Consider the following 7,624-nt stretch of genomic DNA (forward strand, 5'->3'; position numbering starts at 1 on the left):
AAGTTAAATGATTATTTCTTTACTCTGTTTTATTAATTATTTAATTTGAACTTTAATTTATTTGTTACAGAATCATCGTAGCGACGTTGTAGATTTAACTCCACTGTTGCGCATCGGTTGGTGAGTGATAAATTAATGTTTTTATTGAGGCAACGGATGTGTAATAATTTTATTAATATACATACATATATCTAAATGCATATATGAATCAATTTAATAAAAATTAATTGATAAATATATATATAACATATATCCGTTGCCTTAAAATGGATAAATTGTGATAGATCAGGATAAACTTAATTCTAAATTGTGGAATTTACTGTACATACACTGTTGAATTTTTAATATCACACTCAGTTTAAGTTATCCTTCCTATAAGTCGCCAGTGTTCAATATCTCGTTAATTTAACTAAAACAATAAATAATAAATTGGATGGAAGGAGCTACGATCCAAGCTACACGTTTATTCTAATTGAATATATTTCTGAGAGAATAAATAATAATTAAATATAACATACGTTCGACTCCTATTGGGTTATTTTCAATGTTCGAATAAAAAACGTTATTCTAATTGATTTCTTGTAATATAAATGTATATATATATATATATATATAATCATCCTTAAAACGCATTAATGAATATGTAATTTATATATAATAGTCCTTAAAACGCATTTCTTACGCATAATTGTTTATGTCTATCGCTAGCAATAGTTTATATGGTAATTATTGCGAGCAACAAGCATAAACAACTATGCGTAAGAAATGCGTTTTGAGGACTATATTACATATTCATTAATGACATGTATTAAGCTGACACATCCACTTCAGCGCAATTGAATAAAAGAATAAAAGTGCACAGAAATTTAGTGCTTTTTTGTTGCTAATTTGTTGCTCTATTCCCGATTTTGTTCCTCCAGTCAATTCCGAAGAAATAAATGGCTGTGCTAACATAAGAATAAAGTTAGCACAGCTACTCAAAAAAAAAAAAAAAATTAAAAACATGGCATGTTCTTTTTGTACTAATTTGTTGCTAATTAGTTGCTATTTCCCGATATTGTTGCTGTATCCCAACCTTTGAAAATCACTCCTAGCCACTCCGAGTCAGCACACCACCTATAAATTGTTAATTCTCGAAATATCTCGACTGATTACGGTTCTCTGATTTTGTTGCTCGCGATTTCCGACGAATACAATTTTGTTGCTTCATTCCCGAATCTTGCAAATCGCCCCTAGGCTCCCCGAATCAGCATACCACCTATAAATTCTTAAAATATCTCGACTGATACGGTTCTCTAATTTTGTTGCTCGCGATTCCTGGCGAATCCGATTTTGTTGCTTCATCCCCAAACCTTGAAAATCACCCCTAGACATCTAGAGTCAGCACACCACCTATAAATTGTTAATTTTTTTAAGTATCTCGACTGATTACGGTTGTCTGATTTTGTTGCTCGCGAGTCCCGATAAATCCGATTTTGTTGCTGTGTGATTTTAACGCTTGTCAGTGCAGTTCTGATTATTTATAGATAATTGTTTAACAGTATCATTTTTTTCAATATGTTTTTGCTTTATAATAAAAACCAACAAAATCTGAGAACCGTAATTAGTCGAGATATTTCGAGAATTAACAGTTTATAGGTGGTTTGCTAATTCGAGGTTGGTAGGGATGGTTTACGAGGTACGGTGGTGAAGCAACAAAATCGGATTCGTCGGGAATCGCGAGCAACAAAATCAGAAAATCGTAATCAATCGAAATATTTCGAGAATTAACAATTTATAGGTGTGCTTATTCGGGAGACTAGAAGTGGTTTTCGAGGGTTGGGGATGAAACCATAGTATCGGGAAGTGAGCAACTAATTAGTAACAAAAAGAATATAGAATGCCGTATTTTTTAATTTTTTTTTTATTTTTGAGTGGCTGTGCTAACTTTGTTCTCATGTTAGCCATTGTTTTTTCGGAATTGGCTAGAGCAACAAAATTGGGAATAGATCAACAAATTAGCAACAAAGAAACACTAAATTTTTATGCAACTTTTATTCGATTATGCTGAAGTGGCTGTGTCAGCTTAATAGACGTGCCGTCAACTCGTCTCCGAACAGCGCACAGTATTAATGCACTGGAAGTGAAATAGCAGCTGTTCCAATTTAAATTCGGGAGGAATACGAGTGTGCTCGTGATCTGCTCGAAGGCAAATGTTAAAGTTTATAATAGAAAGGTTGGAAAACATAGAAAATCATAGAAGTACTAAATACGATGATTAAAACTTTGAGCTTGGCAGCAATTTGTAACAAATATATGAAACATGCGTAGTCATTATTTTATCCTAATTATTCATTATTAATATCAAAGTGATCCTGATTTTCTATTATTTGTAGTAGTACTCGATTAATTAGACATTTCGCGTATTTATCCAGTGAAAATACTTTCAGTTCTTTACAAAAGTACTTCTCGTCTTTTTATACTTTGTTTTTGCGTCCTGACGACACCACGCGTACTTTCACCGCGACAAATTGTGAGGATCGATAGACGTCTCTCAACCCTCTGTAGCACTCTCCGCTCCCCTACACTCTCTGGACTATTTAATATTTATTTATTCAAATATTCGTCGTGGCCCGTTTCCACGTGTGCGCAACGTCGACGTCGACGGCGATATTCTGTGCCGTGACATTCGCCGCGTCGACGGAATTTTACATTTTTTTCCATGGACTTGGGCTTATGGTCACGTCGACGCTTTCCACCCGTTTCATTTCGCGATTAATGCATGACGCAACGTGTTTGCGAGGCACAAAAATGTAAAATCTTGTAACGATCGTTGATTTTAAGACCGTTACACATCGCCACTTTTCATCTTTTTATTCCAATATCTTTGGAATGTTGTCCTATGTTTAGAATTTACTTCTCTTTAAACTTCGTAATTATGTTTAACCTCGTATTAGGCGTGTAAAAAGGGTTTATTGGTCGAAGGAAACCAGACAAGCATCCGAAAGTTTTCCAACTCTATTCATTTCTCACAATTTATTCTTTAATTCCCTTAACAATTGGTAATTGATTTACAACTTGGCTCTCTGTATCTAAAGAAATAAAATTCCGACATTATGGGATTAGTAGTTCCTGAGAGGGTGTTGCATTGAACGGGGGCCGCATGATGCTTCCACGTTCAACTTCGCAACTTCGGGCGACGTTAAAAATGTTATTAGGGCTGCTATCACTTAGTCGGGCGCGAACTTCCGCGCGTAAAAACTCACGATCGACAACTTGCGTAAAGTCGCGACAGCGAAACCGACGAAGGAAGAGAAACTTTCTTCCCGCTTCTCCTATTCGGAAGTGTTTCCATGGATGCGGTATCGTCATCATCGTTATCGGAAACCTTTAACGGGCCTTCAAGTCTGTTAGAAGTGACGCTTGTATTAATTTGTTCTCATAACCGTGGTGAAGAGCTTTTAGGAAAAAGAGAAAAAAAACGGAAGGGTGGAGGCTACTGCGGTTGGAAGAAGCTCGGACGATGGCCGTGAGCATTTCCGCAGACAATTTATTTGATCGGTTGGAACGATCAAACTTTTTCCTCGGGACCATGTGAAAAATAACACCGCCGAAAGCGTCCTGCTGGAACAACGGGACTATGTCCGGTATCCGCTCGACACTGTGCACTGCGACCGACGACCTACGGAAAGGAATGAAAGGCAACCGTAAGCTTGGGGGAACTAAAGCTCCCCTTGACGGCTTTCGTAGCTTTCGTCGTTTTCCTCCTTTTCCTCCCAACCACTCTAACTCGAACTACATCGGAGAAACTGTGGTAACTTTGGCGAATATCAAAGCACGTATTCTTTCGATTATGTGCCTTGACTTTCATTCCTTTCAGCATCGAACGAGATTTTATTTGATTAATTTTACTCTTATCTGCACTACAATAGAGAAACTCCTCTGATGAACAAAACCAGTTTGATCTTTTTAATATTTAAGTCATATCACTACCGAGAGTCATTAATGACCGTTTCTATTTTTTAGATTGATATTTCTTGTGTAAGAGATAAAATTCTGAAATTTTTTAAATAATTATGTTCTTTATATTGATAAAGTATTTGGTTTCTTAACATTTTTTTATTTTTATAGTAATTTACTTAATTTCTTTAGTGAGTAAGTAACGTCGTAATCTGGTGTTAAACAGTACAAAATAAATATTAACATAGTACATTATAATTGTATTAATTAATTTATTAATTATACACAATTTTTTAATTAAAGTTAAAATAAAGTTAATTGATTGTACTAAATTGTTTACACAAATTCTATTCGTCCTAAACGTTTTATTAATACAACGATTATGCTATTTTATTTTTTAAGTTTATTTATTTGTTTATGCTCAAATTTTTTTTTTTAAAAGAAGACTTATTTACAATAACACCATTCCAAAATTGAAAAATTATTATCATTCATATCTGTGTGGAACATTTACTTTGATAAGCAAGTGCAAAGAAATTTGCTCCATTTTACTCATTTTACTCATATAAGCAAATTATATGATCCAAGAGTAATTTTTCAAGAGATACGATTCCGCTCTCACGATCAGTTTGTGTTCGCAATACACGGGTATGATTACAACATCATGATTCTTAATGAACGCGCCACAATAACAGATTGTAATTTTATTTACACGGATCGCGCGGCGCCAGCTTTATTTATCGACGCAAAACTCAAGTACGCGCGCCGCATTCTCGTCCGTCACTTCCAATCTCGGGATCCGTGGCCGGCATTAAAATTTCATCCGCGAAGCGAGAGAGTAATTACGCGGGAAAAAGTTAAAAAGTAATGTTACAGCGAAACGCCAGAAGTCCTCGCAAGAATGGCGCGTAAACTTCTTAATCGTATTATCCGAGGAAATACGCATCCGGCTACATTATTTAAGACAGCGCGGTTGATTGCACGAGCCAGTATCTCGCCCAGAATTAGATACTACCATCTTCCAGCCGCTCTTACAATTCCGCCGATGCAAAACTGTTATTGCCAAGCGGGAGAAACTCTCACTTGATCTGACTGATTGTGAATTGCATTCAGTGGCATTTGACGTTAAAAAGAAAATGATAAATTTCTCATTCTCACAAAATTACCTTTTTCATCTTCTAAAATTGCAAACAGCTCGGTGAAAGATTTAAATGAATCATTAGTCTTACAATGATCCATCAAGGGCGAACCGTATAAATTCGATTTTATTGCGCAACGTCGCGATTGCGCGAGCGAACATTTCCTTTGAATGTCGAACTACCAAGTTTCGTGCGAAGTACGAATATATAGTTCCCGTATATACTTAGCGATGTACTTCGTGATGGAGGCTCTTTGACGCACGGTCGTTAAGCACGTAGCAAGCTGAAGTACATTCGGCGAGGAACAACGATTCGATGAAATATTCTCGCGGCGCGGCAGCGTCTCTCTTACCGCGTTGCTTCATCCTCCCGCTGTTTTCACGCTATTCCTGATTCTTATATACCGATGCTGCGCGCAGTCTGCATTATGAAATTAAATCCAGGAGGCGATAAAGACATTCGACGATTTCCACTTACTCACCATTAGCCGGTATACTTGGCAGATCGATAAGGAACAGAGCGAATCTCGTCGTTTTCTATTTTTGCCAGGCGTCCAATCATTTGGCAGTGCACGATTGGTACTTACTTAATAATTCGATGGCTCTTTTCCAATATTTTCACGAAATTAGAAATTATTGTGAAATGTGCGCGGAAAATTAAAGGCAGAATAATTTTCATTGTCAAAAATCAATATTATAAATAGATCTAAACTTTTAAACAATATATGTAGTTAAGTGGATGTAGTAGTTAAGAATAGAAAAGTCCTTCTAAATCTTAAAGAACAAGAATAATAATTAAAGCTGCTTAAATAAAGACTAAGTTTAATGAGTATTCTCTCTGAGAAATTAGTTTTAGAATGAAAAAAAGAATTTAAGATGAAAATTATAGAAAAATTTTCTGAGAATCCAAGATGATTAGTATTATAAATTTAAATTTTTTCAGTTTGAAGAATTATTTTACAATTTTAAGAGGAAAGTAAAGTAAATTAGTAAATTAAATATGTGTAATTTTGTAATTTTTTTACCTCTGCTAAGTAATTAATTAAAAATAATAATATAAAACAAAACAAATCCAATAATCTATACTCGACTATCTCCCTCAAATTCAAGAGCCTCAATTCTAATCTACTCTCTCGCTCTTTTCTATAAACAAAATCTCCATATATATTAAATTGCTATATTAAACAAAATATTGTTACATTGCATTACAATCAAACAAAATATTATTACAATATGTGTAAAGATATTAATAAGTAGTTAAATTACAATTTTGTTAAATTATTTCAAATTTAATAAGTCTTACTTCCGTTCTTACTTTATATATCATTTTAATTGAAATTATAGAGTTAATAAGTAATGATTTATTACATAACGTTATTACACATAATTTGCATTACGCGCATAATAAAACACAACCTAATGTAAGTACCATTTATTCTGTACCGTTACTGATATCAAAGCCTATAAGGAAAAACTGCGCATTAACATTTACGATCGTGCGTAATAAATTACATTTTTTCAGGTATCTATGATGAGAAAAGTTACGACACGCAATAAAACGTAACAGTTTATATTATGATTTACATAGATTGCATTAAAGCCATTAGCACTGCAAAAGAGTTCGTACGATATATCTCGCGAGCATTTATTCGCGACATTTGTAAACCAACCACGAAGAAAATTTTACGCTTGCGAAGTATGTGTCGGCGTTACGCAATTGCTTCGTACTAGTAATAATACTAGTAATATCACCGAACACTAGTAGTAACACTAGTAACACTAATAACTTTGTTAAAGAAGAAAGTGGAATTTAGGTAAACCGGTGTCTTAAAGTGGATTAAACAAATAAACGTTTCTATCGCTCGGTAATCTTCGCGTACAAAAGCACATTTCATCTTTTATAATTATTCGCCGCGGGATATAAAAGTTTTAATCTCGCTTGATTATTACACCAGCTCACCGTCTCATCTCCGTTTTTATTAGTACTTAATCTCGGAAGAATAGTCGTATCTGTAAAGCGCGTCCGTTAAAACACGGATTCCTACTTTCTTGTAGCACTCTAATACATATTCGCGACAAGAGAGACACAAATGTATCCGTTAATTTACTCTGACGACATATCTCTCCGCATGTATTAAATTTTTATGAAGAATAGCAATGCGAGTACGCGCGCCAAATTATTCCGTTGAGAGTTGATAAACACACGTGAAAAATATATTACGCAACAGGACGTAATTATAATTAATAATTAGTTTCTAGAGGCTGAAATAATTATTTATCTTAAGAAAATTTATATGTTACATATTTTGATCACGAATTAGAACAATACAATGATTATATCAGCCGCATTTATAGTCCATGTAGATATAACGATTCCCCATATGTTTTGGATCTGGCGACCGACAAAAACCACCCTCCTCGCAGCAAACATCATTCATCATTTTCAATAACGCTTTCCTCCTTGCTTTACTTCGCGTTGACGCGACGAATACCTTGAAAAATTCGTCACTAGTTAGTTTCGGATCAATACGTGATTAATCATAATCT

Source organism: Atta colombica, unplaced genomic scaffold, assembly GCF_001594045.1.
Source record: "Atta colombica isolate Treedump-2 unplaced genomic scaffold, Acol1.0 scaffold107, whole genome shotgun sequence".
Classification (NCBI taxonomy): Eukaryota; Metazoa; Arthropoda; class Insecta; order Hymenoptera; family Formicidae; genus Atta; species Atta colombica.